This window comes from Papio anubis, chromosome 7 (assembly GCF_008728515.1).
Source record: "Papio anubis isolate 15944 chromosome 7, Panubis1.0, whole genome shotgun sequence".
NCBI lineage: Eukaryota > Metazoa > Chordata > Mammalia > Primates > Cercopithecidae > Papio > Papio anubis.
Genome location: NC_044982.1, coordinates 65,243,215 through 65,264,086, shown reverse-complemented (window position 1 = coordinate 65,264,086; position 20,872 = coordinate 65,243,215). Strand labels below are relative to the sequence as shown.

The following is a 20,872-nucleotide window of genomic DNA, read 5'->3' as shown; positions in this document are numbered from 1 at the left end:
TAACTAAATGCATGAACTTTTCAATAACATTCTGTCTCTGACTTGTATTTTTACTGATGGCAGGGAGAGAAAAAAATAGATAAATACATAATCAATTAATAAAACTGAGAAATAAGAAAGTAAGAGCATAGGCTATAGAGCCACCAGCTTGTGTGGATTCAGATTTGGTTTAGCTACTGATTAATCATGTCTAACAAAATTATATAACTTTTAAGTGCCTCATTTTTCTTATTTTATGATGAGAACAATTAAAGTATCCAATTCATAGATTCTTTAGTTTCCAAAGAATGAAAAGAACTTTCCTTTTCCAAAAAGGATATTTCATGGAAATGTCTTTCTAATCATACAAATGATTAAAAAAAAGAAACTGTTACTCATAGTGTTAGGATTAGTATATGAACTATCTAATCTAATTATGATGGGGAGAGAGTGAACATAGATTTCAGCCAAAAAAATTTACACCTTGTTAAATATATACTGACAATATATTAAGAGGATTAAATGTGAATACGACTTACCAATGAAATTTATGATTTGATTAGACATTCTTGATCAAACTGCCTATGAACAGTCCTATGACCTGAAACTATAGGACAAATTTCCAATGGAGAAAAAAAATTCTATGTCACCATGCATACGATATCATGCTGTTTATCAGAGATCTCATTCCTTTGAAAAAAAGGTTTGTTGTTTCAAGTGCAGTTTTTCTTGTGTACAAACCTAGATTACATTCAATTTAAAGCTCCGCTGTAAATAAGTTTATCATTATCAATGGAAGTAAATGCTTTATTAAAATCCAGAAAACAAAAACAAAAATAGGAAAAGGGGTGTAATATTAAGGTCTGTGTCTTCACTTTGGCCATCGTTTATGCAAAACTATTCAACAATAAACGACCTGGAGTGTTAAACAGACAATATATAAACAGTGCAGAACCTGTGCACCAGAGCTCTTTGATATGCAAACTAAAGCAACGTTTCTTTTTTCTAGAAAGTCAGCCCTAACCAAATATGGAGATTGGCACATTAAAATGTTCCTTTACTTACAGCATTTTAATTAAAGCAAGTTCAGGGGAGAAATCTCATTTTCACAGGCATCAGTCATCTGTAAAATCCCTAGCTTTTGCTGAATGCAAATTCATTGTAAAATATACATGCCAAAAGATAGGTAAAGTATAAAATCTTCCCAGTAGTTATAGAAGAATACTCTGACGGTTCATGGATGAGCAATTTTAATTTTTTGAACATATTTTTTAAATTACTAATTGCTCATTTATTTTAATCTAATTTCAGAATTATTAGTGCACAAGGTTATTCCGTGAATCTCTCCTTCAGTTGCTCAGAAGAAAATATGACACTGGAGTAAAGGCCACACAGTATTGCAAAAAACTGTAGTGAGAAAAATGAGGAACAGTTTGAGAGAAGCAAAAGAAATAAGAAAAGAAAATATGACTCAGGCAATTCAACTTTTTATGGAATGCAAAGTGAGTATCTTTAATTTAGCTCAAATGATCTCAATTCATTAAGAAAAATTAAAAAGGCCTTTGCAGAGGCTTAAAAGCACCGCACTACAGAGTGAAATATAAATATACATACAACCACTATTCTTTGCATTAGAAATTGTAATAAGGCTTCCTAAGGCTGAAGATGTTAAATGATAAGGTTCAAGCCTTGCAGCCTTCAGCATCAGCAAGATTGATCAGTTAGATAATACAAATATAGGCATTTTGGTGCCTTTGTGCCCCTATTTCAACGGTAACCTTTACCTAACATATTTGTATCCCTTTTCTTTGTGTCAAATTTGATAAAATTATTCTCACCCTTCAAGGTGCTTGGTAGCCTGTATCAGGCTCCCCACAGATTAAGTAATATCTTATGAAACCATGTAGACCTATCAACACAGTGCCTATAATATTTTAGGTGCTTGCTGTGTAATGGTGGATGAAGGTCCAACTCCAATTTCTTCTTCATTTCTGCACTCCAGAGGTCACTCACACCTGCAGATTAGTCCAACCTTTCTTTTTGTTTTGTTTTGAGACCAGAGTCTCACTCTTGTCACTCAGGTTGGAGTGCAATGGCGCAATCTCAGTTCAGTGCAACCTCCGCCTCCCAGGTTCAAGTGATTCTCCTGTGCCTGCCACCATGCCTGGCTAATTTTTATTTTATTTTATTTTTTTATTTTTTCATAGAGACACAGTTTCATGATTTTAGCCAGGTTGGTCTTGAACTCCTGACCTCAGGTGATCTGCCCACCTCGGCCTCCCAAAGTGTTGGGATTACAGGCATGAGCCACCGTGCCTGGCCTAGTCCAACCTTTCTTAAAAAGACATAACCAATTGTGTCTGTTCTTAAACCCATTGTAGTACTCATCAGATTATACTGTTCTTAGTGGATAAAGGATGCGCTAGCTATCCTCCTGCTGCAAACATATATGCACTAGATCCCATAGCACTTGAGAGGAAGGAGGTGCCTTAATTAATTTTTAATTCCTGGCATCTATCACACTACCAGTGCCATGATAAATACCTAGTAAATTTCAAAATAAAATTCCAAGGTAGCAGGAAGAGCTTTCCTACAATAAATAAGTTAAAGAAATAAAATTTTAAAAATAACATATACATATGTACTTGCATAGGAAGTATATTATTTCCAAGCATCTCAGAGAAATTTAATGAATAAGTTAAAACAAAATCACTACTTAAACAAATATCAATGTTTTGTACATTTGTGTCATCCTCAATTCATTAAAAACAGATAACACTGTCTATATAATCATTAAATAATTACTTGTGGACCAACGAAATATGCTTAAAATACTGTGACCAAAAATCTGTATTCAAATATGTATATTTTAAAAGTTTATCTTGTATGATTATAATTTCCCATATGATACAATTTCCTTAAGATAACTATTGTGTCAATTTAATGGCGTTACTTGATTTTAAATGCATATTCAATCTGAAATCAAATGATCGTTAAAATGAGAAATTGTATGAATATTTTGCAAGAAATATCACATTTACTTATATGGTTATGATTAAATGCAATTAACATCAAGTAATGTTATTAACCTTTTAAATATTTCTAAAATTATATTAATACCTTAAGTGAAAATGAACATGCTACCTTCTCTTAATGAATTCCATTTTCCACTTAAAATTTTATTTTTCAAATAAAGCCCTATTCAAATATACTGTTGTGAACTTTGGATACATAAAATCTCAATTTTTAATAGCCTATGTCTTGTTTCAATGATGTAAACTAATTAAAACACAACATATATACAATTCTTTCTTTATGAAAATGAAATGTAAATTTACAAAGAATTTAAGAGATAACATGACAAATTAAATAAACCACGCTTCTAAGACATTTTTTGAGAAGTTTTTCAATCACAGCATTAATAGAAAACACACAGTGTAGTGCTATTAGTGGAAATAATATTGAATCACAAATATGTAAAAACTGACATTTTATTAGTGTCATTTATATGACATGACAAAATGCTTTACAAAAGATTTGGCATGTCATTAGCCTATAATCAATTTCTCCCATTATCCATTGAAACTCCAGTTAAGCAAAACATTATTTACAAATTTTCCTTGAAACACTTGGGTCCTTAAACCTCCTCCAACTCAAATATGTCATAAAATCTTTTCCCCTCTATGATCCTACAGCACCTTCTACACTTGACACATTATGTTGCAACCCACTGTTGATTCCATTAGAAAGTAATTCCCTAAATATCGGGACTATATCATTATAATAATAAGCCTTACTCCCACGTAGTCCTGGGCTCATAGTGGACGTTCAGTAACTGTTTTATGAACTGAAGTCATCTGCCTCATAAATACAAAAGTGAAAAACCTGTGTTGGAATGAAATATACGCACATATTTTTGCTTCTTTTTTTTTCTTTCTTTCTTTTTTTTTTTCAATAAGCAAATAATATCTTTCTTTTTAATTTGTTGACTGGAGTCTACTATAATCTTTGTAAAATTATGCTATGCAAATATATTTTTACTTTTTTATTATTATTATACTTTAAGTTCTAGGATACATGTGCATAACGTGCAGGTTTGTTACATATGTATACTTCTGCCATGTTGGTGTGCTGCACCCATTAACTCGTCAGCACCCATCAACTCATCATTTACATCAGGTATAACTCCCAATGCAATCCCTCCCCGCTCTCCCCTCCCCGTGATAGGCCCCGGTGTGTGATGTTCCCCTTCTCGAGTCCAAGTGATCTCATTGTTCAGTTCCCACATATGAGTGAGAACATGCGGTGTTTGGTTTTCTGTTCTTGCAATAGTTTGCTGAGAATGATGGTTTCCAGCTGCATCCATGTCCCTACAAAGGACACGAACTCATCCTTTTTTATGACTGCATAGTATTCCATGATGTATATGTGCCACATTTTCTTAATCCAGTCTGTCACTGATGGACATTTGGGTTGATTCCAAGTCTTTGCTATTGTGAATAGTGCTGCAATAAACATACGTGTGCATGTGTCTTTATAGCAGCATGATTTATAATCCTTTGGGTATATGCCCAGTAATGGGATGGCTAGGTCATATGGTACTTCCAGTTCTAGATCCTTGAGGAATCGCCGTACTGTTTTCCATAATGGTTGAACTAGTTTACAATCCATAACAGTGTAAAAGTGTTGCTATTTCTCCACATCTCTCAGCACCTGTTGTTTTCCTGTCTTTTTTAATGATTTTGCCATTCTAACTGGTGTGAGATGGTATACCATTGTAGTTTTGATTTGCATTTTCTCTGATGGCCAGTGATGAGCATTTTCCGTGTGTCTATTGGCTGTAAGATGTCTTTTGAGAACTCTCTGTTCATATCCTTTGCCCAATTTTGATGGGGTTGTTTGTTTTCTCTTGTAATTTGTTTTGAGTTCTTTGTAGGTTCTGGATATTAGCCCTTTGTCAGATGATTAGATTGCAAAATTTTCTCCCATTCATGGGTTGCCTGTTCCTCTGATGGTGATTTCTTTTGCTGTGCAGAAGCTCTTTGGATTTAATTAGATCCCATTTGTCAATTTTGGCTTTTGTTGCTGTGCTTTTGGTGTTTTAGACCTTGAAGTCCTTGCCCATGCCTATGTCCTGAATGGTATTCCCTAGAGTTTTTCTTCTAGGGGTTTTATGGTATTAAATTACAACATTTGAGTCTCTAATCCATCTTGGTGTAATTTTCATATAAGAGGAGTAAGAGGAAAGGATCAGTTTCAGCTTTCTGCTTATAGTAGCCAATTTAGCACCATTTATTAAATGGGGGAATCACTTTCCCATTTCTTGTTTATCAGGTTTGTAAAGATCAGATGGCTGTAGATGTGTGGTATTATTTCTGAGGCCTCTGTTCTGTTCCATTTAGTCTATATCTCTGTTTGTGCACCAGTACCATGCTGTTTTAGTTACTGTAGCCTGGCCAGTATGGTTGAAGTCAGGTAGCGTGATGCCTCCAGCTTTGTTCTTTTGACAGGATTCTCTTGGCAATGTAGGCTCTTTTGGTTCCATATGAACTTTAAAACAGTTTTCCAATTCTGTGAAGAAACTCATTGGTAGCTTGATGGGATGGCATTTGAATCTATAAATTACCTTGGGCAGTATGGCCATTTTCACGATATTGATTCTTCCCTATCCATGAGCATGGTATGTTCTTCCATTTGTTGTGTGTCCTCTTTTATTTCACTGAGCAGTGGTTTGCAGTTCTCCTTGAGGGTCTTTACATCCTTTGTAAGTTGGATTCCTGGTATTTTATTCTCTTTGAAACAATTGTGAATGGAAGTTCATTCATGATTTGGCTCTCTGTTTGTCTGTTACTGATTGTATAAGAATGCTTGGATTTTTGCACATTAATTTTGTATCCTGAGACTTTGCTGAAGTTGCTTATCAGCTTAAGGAGATTTGGGGCTGAGACAATGGGGTTTCCTAAGAAATATACAATCATGTCATCTGCAAACAGGGACGATTTGACTTCTTCTTTCCTAACTGAATACCCTTGATTTCTTTCTCTTGCCTGTTGCCCTAGCCAGAACTTCCAACACTATGTTGAATAGGGTGTTGAGAGGGGGCATCCTATCTTATGTCAGTTTTCGAGGAATTTTCAGTTTTGCCCATTCAGTATGATATTGGCTGTGGGTTTGTCATAAGTAGCTCTTATGATTTTGAGTACATTCCATCAATACAAATTTATTGAGCGTTTTTGGCATCAGGCTGTTGAATTTTGTCAAGGCCTTTCCTGCGTCAGTATTGAATGTCTTTTGTTGTGGTTTTGTCTTTGGTTCTGTTTACATGCTGGATTACATTTATTGATTCGTATGTTAGATCAGCCTGCATCCCAGGAATGAAGCCCTTGATCATGGTGGATAAGCTTTGATGTGCTGCTGGATCCGGTTTGCCAGTATTTTATTGAGGATTTTTGCATCCCTTGTTCATCAGGGATGTGGTCTAAAATTCCTTTTTTGTTGTGTCTCTGCTTGGGCTTTGGTATCAGGATGATGTTGGCCTCATAAGAGAGAAATGAGTTAGGGAGGATTCCCTCTTTTTCTAATGATTGGGTCGTTTCGAAGGAAGGAATGTTCAGCTCCTCCTTGTACCTCTGGTAGAATTCAGCCTGTGAATCCATCTGGTCCTGGACTTTCTGCTTTCGTTGGTAGGTTGTGGTGTGCCTCAATTTCAGAGCCTGCTATTGGTCTATTCAGGGGTTATAAGCTTCTTTCTGGTTTAGTCTTGGGGAGAGTGTAAGGGTCAGGGAAATTTTCCATTTTCTTCTGATTTTCTAGTTTATTTTATGAGGAGTGTTTATAGTACTCTCCTGATGGTAGTTGTATTTCTGTGCGGTCGGTGGTGATATCCCTTTATCATTTTTATTGCCTCTATTTGATTCTTCTCTCTTTTTCTTCTTTATTAGTCTTGCTAAGCGGTCTATGAAGCTTTTGTTGGTCCTTTTCAAGCAATTCCTGGATTCATTGATTTTTTGGAGGAATTTTCTGTGTCTCTATCTTCAGTTCTGCTCTGATCTTAGTTATTTCTTGCCTTCTGCTAGCTTTTGGAATGTGTTTGCTCTTGCTTCTCTAGTTCTTAATTGTGATGTTAGAGTGTCAATTTTAGATCTTTCCAGCTTTCTCTTGCTTTGGGCATTTAATTGCTATACATTTTCCCTACACACTGCTTTAAATGTGTCCCAGGATTCTGGTATGTTGTATCTTTGTTCTTATTGGTTTCAAAGAACATCTTTATTTCTGCCTTCATTTCGTTATGTACCCAGTAGTCATTCAGGAGCAGGTTATTCAGTTCTCAGATCTCAGCCTCTGTGTTGGGAGATCCACTGCTCTCTTCAAAGCTGTCAGAGTCGTTTGCATCTGCAGAGGTTCCTGCTGCTTTGTTGTTGTTGTTGTTGTTGTTGTTTAGCTGTGCCCTGTCCCCAGAGGTGGAGTCTACAGAGAGAGGCAGGCCTCCTTGAACTGCTGTGAGCTCCACCCAGTTCGATCTTCCCAGGGCTTTGTTTACCTACTTAAGCCTCAGCAATGGTGGGCGCCCCTCCCCCAGCCTAGCTGCTGCCTTGTAGTTAGATCGCAGACTGCTGTGCTAGCAATGAGGAAGGCTCCATGGGTGTGGGACCCTCCCAGCCAGGTGTAGGATATAATCTCCTGGTGTGCCTGTTTGCTTAAAGCTCAGTATTGGGGTGGGAGTTACCCGATTTTCCAGGTGTTGTGTGCCTCAGTTCTCCTGGCTAGGAAAAGGGATTCCCTTCCCCCTTGTGCTTCCAGGTGAGGCGATGCCTCGCCCTGCTTCAGCTCTCGCTGGTCGGGCAGCAACAGCTGACCAGCACAGATTGTCCGGCACTCCCCAGTGAGATGAACCCAGTACCTCAGTTGATAAAGCAGAAATCACCTGTCTTCTGTGTTGCTTCTGCTGAGAGCTGGAGACTGGAGCTGTTCCTATTCGGCCATCTTCCTCCGCCCCTCTTTGCTTCTTAACTAAGATGTCTCAAAGAGGAGAATCAAAAAACTATTTGAAGACGTTGTGGATGTGATTTCATGTAGAATTTCCAAGATGTGCTATTGTAATTCAGATATTTTGTTTCTGACAATGGCCAGTCTTCAGATTCTATTTGAACCAAGACATTCCATAATAGATCTAATCTGTCACATGGTTACTAGTAGGAGAGAATATAAATAGTAGTTTCAAAGACACTAAAAATGAAATGCAGATAAATACTAGTTATTATTTATTGGATCATCTTTGTTAACATTTTCCTGCTGGTTTTGCAAGACTCCGTTTATTCCTTAGTCCCAGGACACCAGTATAGAGTGTAGGGTTGGTTATAGCCAGGTGTCAAGAACAACATTTCTCCCTTGTATGGCTGCTATCTATTCTTTAAGCTGGAAGTGTAACATGCATACATGTTGCAATGACAAATTTTTACCCAAGTTTCTATTTGATTTGCATTCTAGACTACAATCCTGTCAGCTGCTGTTCACTGTTGCAAGAAGAATTTTATCAGAGCTGTTTACCATTAGAGCACCTTGCATTGGGACTCTTATTTTTTATATAGAGCAGAAAACACTGTAGAGCATTTGTAGTTTATATTAAACTTAGGCTAATGATTTTTAAGGCTAAATATTAACAGTTCATCACATCTGTGCAAGAGCAGATGTTCAAAGTCTCTTTCACCTAGTTCAGAAGCATATGAATGTGTACCCACACTGTCATAAATATCGTGACAGAAGAGATCACCTCCTATATACTTGGTGTATTAGTCTGTTTTTACGCTGCTGGTAAAGACATATCAGAGACTAGGAAGAAAAGGAAGTTTAATTTGACTTACATTTCCACATGGCTGGGGAGGTCTCATAATCATGACGGAGAGCAAAAGGCCCTTATTTATTTATTTATTTATTTTGAGATGGAGTCTCACACTGCTGCCCGGCCTGGAGTGCAATGGTGCTATCTTGGCTCACCTCAACCTCTGCCTACGGGGTTCAAGCGATTCTCCTGCCTCAGTCTCCCGAGTAGCTGGGACTGCAGGCTCGCACCACCATTCCCAGCTAATTTTTGTATTTTTTGTAGAGACGGGTTTTCACCATGTTTGCCAGAATGGTCTCATCTCTTGACCTCGTAATCCTCCTGCCTTGTCCTCCCAAAGTGCTGAGATTACAGGCGTGAGCCACTCACTTAAATATTAATCTCTTTTGGGGACACCCTCACACACACACACAGGGTCAATACTTTGTATCCTTCAATCCAATCAAGTTGACACTCACTTTTAACCATCACAGTAGTTTTACTTGGAGGTATAGATTTTAAATAAAAAGTGTTTCATAATTTTAATTATTTGTAATAGACTGATACATCACTCATATTCATGTTGATCTTCATTATGTTTATGACAAATACCATAAAGAGTAAAAAAAGTTATTGCAAATTTATTTCATAAGTTTGTGGAAATATTATTGATAATATTACCTAGTTATATTGCTTCATATCCTTCACAGGTTATTGAACAAAGTTCTGAAATAAATAGTTACTAAACAAAGACTGGTCCCTTTGGCTATCATTCTGTATTTGTTGCTGTGACCGAAGGTTTCTGAGCTAGTCTGGATAATTTTAGACAGCATGTTTCATTTTATCTTAGTCCATCCGCACATTTGATTTAACTTAAAGTTTTGTTCATCAAATATTAAAAAATAAAACAACGCTGATTAATATCTGTTGCACATCGAAAAGGAATTTGAATCAGTCAACCGGTACCCAATGTGCCTATCTATACCTTTGAGTAAGACTCCTGCATTACAGCTCCCTATTCGGCCTTCATATCAGACAGAGGGTTTTAGAATTCAAGGGATGCCCACAGACTTTCTCTTGTTTCTGGAACATCCCATGCCTCTTCATCCAGCTTCACCAGCATACTACTACCAGAAATATCCTATGAGTAGCCTAAGGGACCACTACAAAGAAAGAAATGATAAGAATTGTTTACACACTTCTTCCAACAAAGCCATCAAAAGTAATCCCATTGTGCCTTATGTAACCATGAACCCCTCTGAACACTAGCAATCTAAACCACGAAGACATTCACTGTTTAATCAAAAAGAACATTTAAGTAATTGAATTGTACTGAGTTGTTCAACATTAAAACTTATTGTATTATAGCACTCTGTATTAGTTCCATAGGAAGAACAGATAAAATATAAAGAAATAAAATAAATATTTCTTTGAATAAGTAAGTGAAGACTTCCTACCTTTGTAAATCCTCTAACAAGACAAATGAAAACTTACCACAAAAGATTATCTATGCTTGTAGTAAATGTTAAGAGCATTAATCTATAAGGAGCTATTGCAATTTATCATTAACAAAGAAGGCATATAGGCAATTAATAAAAGATTGAACAAGAGGTGATGATAAATGTATATGAAGACATCCTCTCTCTGTTGGCAAAGGAAATATGCAGTAAGATGAAATGTCAATCTTCACCAAAATGACACACACAAATTGAAAAATATTCCAAGCTCATGGATTGGAAGAATCAATATCATGAATATAATGATGCTACTCAAAACACTGTATAAATTCAATACAACTCCCATAGAATCATCAGCATCATTTTTCACAGAATTAGAAAAAAAATTCTAAAATATATATGGAAATGTAAAGGAGGCCAAAGCAATTCCAAGCAAAAAAAAAAAACAAGCCAGAGGAATCACATTACCTGTTTTCAAACTATAATATGAGGCTATAGTTATCAAAACTGCATAATACTGCTGCAAAAATAAACACACAGATCAATGGAACAGAATACAGGTCCCAGAAATAAAGTTGCACAGCTACAAGCATACGATCTTGACAATAACAAGCGGTGGGAAAATGAGTCACTATTAAATAAATGATGCTAGGAAAATTAGCTAGACATATGCAGAATATTGTAACTAGACCCATCCTTTTACTATATACACAATGTAACTCAAGGTACACTAAAATTTTAAATGTAAGAGCTAAAAACAGAACCAAGCAAAGGGGCGGAGCAAGATGGCTGAATAGGAACAGCTCCAGTCTCCAGCTTCCAGCGTGAGCGACACAGAAGACCGGTGATTTCTGCATTTTCAACGGTGGTACTGGGTTCATCTCAGTAGGGAGTGCCGGACAATTGGTGCTAGTCAGCTGCTGCAGCCCGACCAGCGAGAGCTGAAGCAGGGTGAGGCATCGCCTCACCTGGGAAGCGCAAGGGGGAAGGGAATCCCTTTTCCTAGCCAGGGGAACTGAGAAACACAACACCTGGAAAATCGGGTAACTCCCACCCCAATACTGCGCTTTACCAAGGGTCTTAGCAAACGGGCACACCAGGAGATTATATCCTACACATGGCCGGGAGGGTCCCACGCCCACAGAGCCTCCCTCATTGCTAGCACAGCAGTCTGTGATCTAAGGCAAGGCAGCAGCGAGGCTAGGGGAGGGGCGCCCACCATGGCTGAGGCTTAAGTAAGTAAACAAAGCCACTGGGAAGCTTGAACTGGGTGGAGCTCACAGTAGTTCAAGGAGGCCTGCCTCTCTCTGTAGACTCCACCTCTGGGGACAGGGCATAGCTAAACAACAACAACAAAGCATCAGAAACCTCTGCAGATGCAAACGACTCTGACAGCTTTGAAGAGAGCAGTGGATCTCTAACACAGAGGGTTGAGATCTGAGAACTGAATAACCACTCCTGGAATGACTCTGGGTATAACAGAAGGCAAATCAAGATGTTCTTCAGAACCAATAAGAACAAAATACAGATCTCGGGACATTTAAAAGAAACAGTGTGTAGAGGGAAATGTAGCAGCACTAAAATGCCCACAAAGAGAAGCTGGAAGATGCAGGTCGACACTCTAACATCACGAATTAAAAAAGAACTAGAAACAGAGCAAACATTCAAAAAGCTAGCAGAGGAGGCAAGAAATAACTAAGATCAGAGCAGACTGAAGGGAGATAGGGGCTTAAAATCTCAAAAATCAACAATGAATCCAGGGGTTGGTTTTTAAAGAAAGCGTCAACAAAGGGATTGATGAACTTCAGCTAACAAGACTAATAAAGAAAAGAGAGAAAGAATCAAATACACAATAAAAGAGAAATAGAGAGATATCCCTACAATCCCACAGAAATACAAACTACCATCAGAGAATACTGCCAAATACCTCCACGCAAATAAACTAAGAAAACCTAGAAGAAATGGAAAATTTCTGGACCTTACACACTCTCCCAAGACTAAACCAGGAAGAAGCTGAATCCTGAATAGACAGCAGGCTTTGATGTGAGGCAATAGTGTAGCATACCAACGAAAACATTTTGGGAACCGGTGGGTTGCAGCTGAATTCCTACTAGAAGGTACAAAGGAGGAGCTGATACAATTCCTTCTGAACTATTCCCAATCAATAGAAAAGAGAATCCTCTAACTCAAACATGAGAGGTAACATGTCCTGATACAAAGCCTGGCAGAACACAACAAAAAATTTTAGACCAATATCCCTGATGAACAAGGATGCAAAATCCTCAATAAAATACAGCAAAACCGGATCCAGCAGCACATCAAAAGCTTACATCCACCATGATCAGTGGGCTGTTTCCTGGGATGCAGGGCTGGTTCAACACATAAAATCCCAATAAATGTAATCCAGCATATAGAAAGCAGAACCAAAACAAAAACCACATGATTATCTCAATAGATGCAGAGAAGGCCTTTGACAAAATTCAACAGCTTCATGCTAAAACTTCAATAAATTTGGTATTGATGAGACATTATCTCAAAATCCCTTAAGAGCTATTTATGACAAACCCACAGCCAATATCATACTGAATGAGCAAAAACTGGAAAATTCCCTTTGAAAACTGACACAAGACGGGGATGCCTCTCTCCTCCCTATTCAACATAGTGTTGGAAGTTCTGGCTAGGGCAATCAGGCAAGAGAAAATCAGGGAGAATTCAGTTAGGAAGAAAAGAAGTCAAATCGTCCTGTTTGCAGATGACATGATTGTATGTTAGAAAACCCCATTGTCTCAGCCAGCCCCAAATCTTAAGCTGATAAGCAACTGGCAAGTCTCAGGATACAAAATTAATGTGCAAAAATCACAAGCATTCTTATACACCAGTAGAATGACAGAGCCAAATCAGATAGACTTCCATTCACAATTTAGCTAGAATAAATACCTGAATTCCAACTTACAAAGATATGAGACTTCTTCAAGGAGAACTGCAAACCTGCTCAGTGAAATAAAAAGAGGACACAAACAGGCCTGGAGAACATACCATGCTCATGGATAGGAAGAATCAATATCGTGAAAATGGCCATACTTAAGTATTTATAGATTCAATGCACCATCAAACTGTGTGAGTTCTTCACAGAATTGGAAAAAACTGCTTTACAAAGTTATATGGAACCAAAAGGGCACATCTCCATGACAATCCAAAGTCCAGAATGGCTAGGCATCACGCTACTGACTTCAAACTATACTACAAGGCCCCAACAAAACAGCGCTGGTACTGGTACCATGAGATATAGACCAATGGAACAGAACAGAGTCCTCAAAATAACACCACATCTATAGCCATCTGATCTTCGACAAATCTAGGAAAAGAGAACAAGAAATGGGAAAAGGATTCTCTATTTAATAAATGGTGCTGGGAAAATTGGCTAGCCATAAGCAGAAGCTGAAACTGGATCCTTTCGCACTCCTTATATGAAAATTAATTCAGATGGATTAGGACTTGAAATGTAGACCTAATACCATAAAACCCTAGAAAACCTAGAGACCATTCAGGACAGGCAGGCAAAGGACTTCATGTCTAAAACACCAAAAAGCAATGGCAAAAGCCAAAATTGACAAATGGGATCTAATTGAACTAAGAGCTTCTGCACAACAAAGAAACTACCATCAGTGAACAGGCAACCTACAGAATGGAAAATTTTTGCAATCTACTCATCTGACAAGGGCTAATATCCAGAACCTAAGAGACAAACAAATTTACAAGAGAAAAACAAACCCCATCAAAATTGGGCAAAGGATATGAACAGAGAGTTCTCAAAGACATTCATACAGCCAACAGACACATGAAAAAATGCTCATCATCTGGCCGTAAGAAATGCAAATCAAACCACAATGGAATACCATCTCACCAGTTAGAATGGCAATCATTAAAAGACAGAAGCAACAGGTGCTGGAGAGGATGTGGAGAAATAGCAACTTTTACACTGATGGTGGGATTGTAAACTAGTTTAACCATATGGAAAACAATGCAGTGATTCCTCAGGGATCTGAGAACTAGAGTACCATGACCCAGCCATCCCATTACTGGGCATATACCCAAAGGATTATAAATCATGCTGCTATAAAGACACATGCACACATATGTTTATTGCGGCACTATTCACAATAGCAAAGAGTTTTAATCAACCCAAATGTCCATCAGTGACAGACTGGATTAAGAAAATGTGGCACATATACACCATGGAATACTATGCAACCATAAAAAAGGATGAGTTTGTGTCCTTTGTAGGGACATGGATGCAGCTGGAAACCATCATTCTCAGCAAACTATTGCAAGAACAGAAAACCAAACACCGCATGTTCTCACTCATAGGTGGGAACTGAACAATGAAATCACTTGGGCTCAGGAAGGGAACATCACACACCGGGGCCTATCATGGGGAGAGGGGAGCGGGGAGGGAGGAGGGATTGCATTGGGAGTTATACCTGATATAAATGACGAGTTGATGGGTGCTGAGGAGTTGATGGGTGCAGCACACCAACATGGCACAAGTATATATATGTAACAAACCTGCACGTTATGCACATGTACCCTAGAACTTAAAGTATAATAATAATTTTTTTAAAAAAAGAGCTAAAAACATAAAAATCATTAAAGAAAACCTAGCAAAAACTTTTTTGGACATTAGCTAGGCAAAGACATTATGACTAAGACCGCAAAACAAATGCAAGAAAAATAAAAATTGACAAATGGGACTTATTAAACTAAAGAATTTTCATACAGAAAAATATACTACCAACAGAGTAAACAGACAACCTATAGAATGGGAGAAATTGTTTACGAACCATGCAACCAACAGAAGACTAATATGCAAAATCTGTGAGGAACTTAAATCAAAAAGAAAACAAATAATAATTCAGTTAATAAGTGCACAAAGGACATGAACAGACACTTCTCAAAAAAAAAAAAAAAGACGTACCAGCAGCCAACACATGAAAAAATTCTCATAATCACTAATCATCAGAGGAATGTAAATCAAAACCACAATGAGATACCACCTCACAACTGTCAGAATAGCTACTATTAAAAAGTCAAAAAATAACAGATGTTGGCAAGGTTATAGAGAAAAGGGAATTCGAGTTATCTGTAGTATGTCAAATGTTAAATGCTATGAATAAAAAAAAATGGGAAAGATAGACTAGTGTGCATTTTTTTTTTTTTAAATTGGAAACGGAGTGTACATGATGGCCTCACTGAAATGGTAAAATTTGAAGGAGTAGAAGAGCAAGCTGTGAATATATCTAAGGAACAGACTATCAAATTGGAAGAACAAAGTGCTTGCTTTAGTTGTGTGTCTTGTGTGCTTGAGAAAATAGGGAAGCAAAAATTCTGGAGAAAAATGAGAACAAAAGAACAGAAGGGGAAATGAAGTCATAAGGTACTGCAAGTTGAAACTCTGGTATCTTTTCTATTCTTTTCAGATATAATTATCTTACCATAAAATTTACACCATTAAAATATACAATACAGTGGAATTTATTTGTTGTATATTTCCCAAGTTATGAAATACTCCCTGAGGATAATTTTATTATGTTTTCTTTACTTTACAAAGAAACTCCATACCTATTAACATCTTCCCCCATTCACCTAATACTAGTTCTAGGAAATCTCTGATCTAGATACTGTCTCTATGGATTTGCCTATTCCAGATATTTTATATAAATGGAATAATACAATGTGTTATCTTTTGTGACTGTATTCATTCACTAAACGTAATATTTAAGGTGCATCCATATTGTAGACTCATTACTTCTATCCACTTCATTGCACACTTTTAATTATTTGCTTAAGCTGTTCTTTATATATTCTGGATACAAGTTTCTAATTCAATATATAGCTTGCATTGTTTTACATTCTGTTGACTTTGCACTTGCACTTTCTTGATGTTATCATTGACATAATTGATAGCACAAATTTTTTAATATTCTATTTTGATAAAACCTAATTTATTTGCTTTTATCACTTTTTTGATGTCTTATCAAAGAAACCATTGCTTATCTCAAAGTACAAATATATACTTTTATTTTTTTAATAAGAATCTGATTTTTAGACCTTACATTTAGATATATGTTGGATTTTGAGTTGATTTTTGTGCTTGGTGTGAGGTAGGAGTCAAAACATTGTTTTTTTGCATGTGATATACAGTAGAATCAGCAGTGTTTGTTAAAAGCATTATTCTTTCTCCAATTCAATTGCCTTGGCATGATTATTGAATGTCAAATGATTATACATATATGGATTTATTGCTAGACTCTCAATTCTACTTCAGTGATTAATATGACTATATTTATGCCAGTACCATACTCTCTTGATTACTTAGATTTACAGTGCAAGGAATGCAAAATTTTACCTCTACCCTCAGAGTTTATGGCTGAATCTGAAAATTAAAATTAAATTGACATAAGATATATTAAGAGAAAAAGTATGTGTGCATATATATACTTTTATGATTTATATAAATTATAAAAGTAGAGAGCATATCATATAAATATATAAAGCATATATATTATATATAACACATTATATATACTTTATATAAACGTAAAGTTTTACATGACACAGGAGACCTCGTGAAGGAATAAAGGCCCAAGTAAGTGGTAAAGCCTAGTTTTAATACTAGGTTAAATAAAGAGAGGTGATTGCACAACAGTAAGTAAATTATGTGGAGAGGTAAGGGAAGATAAGAAGTATTTTAACAATATCTGTTTGTACAAAATTATCTCAGCTGTGACTATCTGTTGAATAATATTTTTACTTTTTTTTCTCCAGGTACACGGAAGTCACCTTTGATATGGTAGTCTTTAATATCCTGTGTTCAGCGGGAAAAAGGAAAATTAGAATACTCTTCTCGCATCTGCTGTTTTTAAGTGATTTTTGCTTAAAATAATCCTTTTACCAAACTGGCATAATTTGGATTCATGTATTATGCCAACCTTCTAGGGTAATTTAAAAATGGAAATATTTGAGTCTTCCAACTTTGTCCTTTGTCAAGATTGTTTTGGCTATTCCGGGTTGAATGTTCAAGTTGGTTAATTATTCAAGTGTATGGGTTTTAGGATCAGCTCATCAACTTCTGTCAGAAGAAAAAGAGGGTAGGTTATGATAAGAATTTCATTAAATCTGTATATCAATTTGGGAAGTAATGCTACTGAACGATATTAAGTAGTTTGATCCATTGATGTAGATTTCTTCTATTTATTTAAAGTTTCTTAAATTTTTTGAACAACTATTTTTGCATAAGTAAATAAATATTGTACTTCTTTTGTTAAATTTATTCCAAACATTTTATTTCCATAGACGCTATTGTGAAAATAATTGCTTTTCTTAAGATGTGAATTCTTTATGCTAGTGCATAGAAATATAACTTATTTTTGTGTATTGATATGTATCCTAAAATATTGCTAAACTTATCTATTCCAACAGTTTATAATTCATTCCTTAGGATTTTCTATGTACAAAATCATGTTCTCAAATATATATATACATATATATACACACACACATATATACATATATATACACACACACACACATATATATGTTTGAGACAGAGTCTTGCTCTATTTCCCAGGCTAGAGTGCAGTGGCATGATCTTGGCTCATTGCAATCCCTGCCTCCTGGGTTCCAGTGATTCTTCTGCCTCAGCTTCTGGAGTAGCTGAGAATACAGGTGCCCACCACCATGCCTGGCTAATTTGTGTATTTTTAGTAGAGATGAGGTTTCACCATGTAAGTGATCCACCTGCCTTGGCCTCCCAAAGTAGAGGGATTACAGGCATGAGTCATCACGTCTGGTCAATAAATATAATTTTACTTCTTCATTACCAGTATGAATACAACGTATTTAATTATTTAGTTATTTACTTTTTGCATAATTACCCTACCTAGAACCTCCAGTGCAATGTTGAATATAAGTGGCAAGAACATCTTTATCTTTTTTCCTGATCTTAGCATGAAAATATTCATTATTTTATCACTACATGTGATATTAGCTGTGGGTGTTCAGGACATGCACTCAGGTTGAGAAAGTTCCCTTTCATTTCTAATTTGTTGACTGTTATTATTATGAAAAGGTACTGGACTTTGTCTAATTCTTTTTCTGTGTCTATTTAGATGATCATGTGCGTTTGTCCCTCATGCTATTAATATAGTATATTGATTGATTTTTGAATGGTAAACCAACATTGCAATATCAAGATAAATCTCATTTGTTCATGGTCTGTAATCCTCTCTGATTTGCTGGATTTTGTTTGCTAGTGTTTTATTGAGGAATTTTGCATTTAATTCTTAAAGGATTGTGATCTGTGGTTTTCTTTTCTTGTGATGGCTTTACACATTTGTTTGTCATTGTAAGGGTGATTTCATAGAATAAACTAGCAAGTGTTCCCTTCTCTTTGAATTTTATCTAATTTGACAAAAGTTTTTCCGTATCATTCTCTAGAATCCTTTTTGTTTTTATAAGATTGAGAGTGATGCATTTTTTTTATTTTTTGAATAATCCCTTGTGTTTTAAATTCATCAGGCTAACCATAGATTTGCCAAATTTGTTGATCAATTATAAAACTTAATTTTGATATTGTTGCTTTTCTCTACTGGTTTTCTATTCTGTATTTCCTTTACTTCCTTTCTAATCTTTATTACTTATTTCCTTCTGCATGCTTTGGTTTTAGTTTGATTGCGTTTAGTTTGATATGTTTTTTTCTGTATTTAAGATGAAGAGTAGATTATAATAAATCATAGATTTAACATTAATTTTAATTTAGGAATGTACCGCTATACATTTCCTCTAAGTAGTGTTTTAGATATACCGAGTAAGTTTCAGTGTGTTGTGTTTTTGTTTTTATTTCTAAGTACATTCTAATTTTCCTTGTTTTTTCTTCTCCGACCATTGGATACTTAGAAGTGTGTTGTTCATTTTCACAAGTCTGTGAATTATTCAAATTTCCTTTTTTAATTGACTTCAAATTTAATTCCTTTCTGGTTATAGATTATATTTCACATGAATTTAATTCACTTACATTTATCAAAACTTATATTATTACCTAGAATATGGTCAGTCCTTGAGAATGTTTTGCATGCACTTGATAAGAATAATTATGTATCTATATGGAGTAGAGTGTTCTATAAGTGTTTCTTGGGTTCAATTTTTTATTGTGTTCTTCAAATGTATTTTCATGTTGATCTACTGCCTAGAGGTTCTATCCATTGGAAGGATGTTAAAGCTTTCTAATCATCATTGTTGAATTGTTTATTTCTCCCTTCAGTTATGTGAATGTTTTCTTCATATATTTTGAAGCTTTGTTGTTGGGTACACACACACACACACACACACACACACACAATAAAATGCCTGAATAACTTTTTCTATTAAATAGTATGGATATTTCTCAATGAACTAAAAATAGAATTACCATTTGATCCAGCAATGCTTCTACTGGTATATACCCAAAGTAAAAGAAATAATTATATAACAAAGATGCCTGCCCTCATATATGTATCACAACACTATTCACAATAGCAAAGTCATGAAATCAACCTAATTGTTCACTAACTAATGTTAGGATGAAGAAAATCTGTTAGATATGCATATATGATAATATACTATTCAACTTTAAGTAACGAATTAAATTTTGTGTTTTACAGCTACATAGATGGAACTGGGGATCACAATCTTAAGTGAAACAACTCAGAAACAGAAAATCAAATACTGCATGTTCTTATTTGTAAGTGGAAGCTAAATAATGTGTGCATATGGACGTGGAGTGTGTAATAACAGTCATTGCAGACTTTGAAGGGTGGGAAGGTGGAAGTGGGGTGAAGGACAAAAAATTACTTAATGGGCACAATGCACACTATTAGGTTGATGACTATATTAAAAGTCAAACTTCAACACTATACAATGTATCCATGTCACAAAATTGCACTCGTGCCTCATATTTATACAAACTTTTTTTAAAACAGTATATTTTAAGAGATATTCCATATCTCTTTCTGTTACTTTTTATCATATACATTTTTCCATACTTTTAATCTGATTCTATTTGTGTTATTGAATTGAAAGTCTCCCTTTTAATTTTCATTGTAATAAAAAGAAGAAATACATTGAAGGATTATGAATAGAGTACTGACATGACTTTTCTTAAATTTTAAAAAATCACTAACTGTTGAGTTGAATGGTAAAGTTAGTATAATGGTGAATACATGGTGTTATGCATTTGGCAAAACCAACATAACTGTACCACACAAAGAGTGAACCTTAATGTAAACCATGAACTTCAAATAATAATGTATTAATATTGCTTAATCAAATGTAACAAACATAACACACCAGTGCAAGATGCTAATAAAAGTGGAAACTGAAGATAGTGGTAAAGACGAAGTCTGTACTTTCTACCTAATTTTTCTGTAAACCTAAAACTTGCTCTAAAAAGTAAAGTCTATTAATTGCTTTTAAAAAAAGATTGCTATAAATGTTCCTTTTGCAATTTTGCTTTATTAGTTTACTAACTACTTTACCTTAGAATTTCTTAAGTAGTTGATTCTATACTAAAAGGCAAATTTTT

General features: G+C 35.6%; 1 long non-coding RNA gene across 1 annotated transcript; it reads left to right on the top strand.

Moving 5' to 3' along the window:
- The first annotated feature begins 1,345 nt into the window (after window positions 1–1,345).
- LOC110743774 lies at window positions 1,346–20,182 on the top strand. The gene is made up of 3 exons (XR_002523339.2): window positions 1,346–1,481; window positions 17,080–17,402; window positions 19,953–20,182. It is a non-coding gene; the product is annotated as an uncharacterized LOC110743774 (long non-coding RNA).
- The last annotated feature ends 690 nt before the right edge of the window (window positions 20,183–20,872 follow it).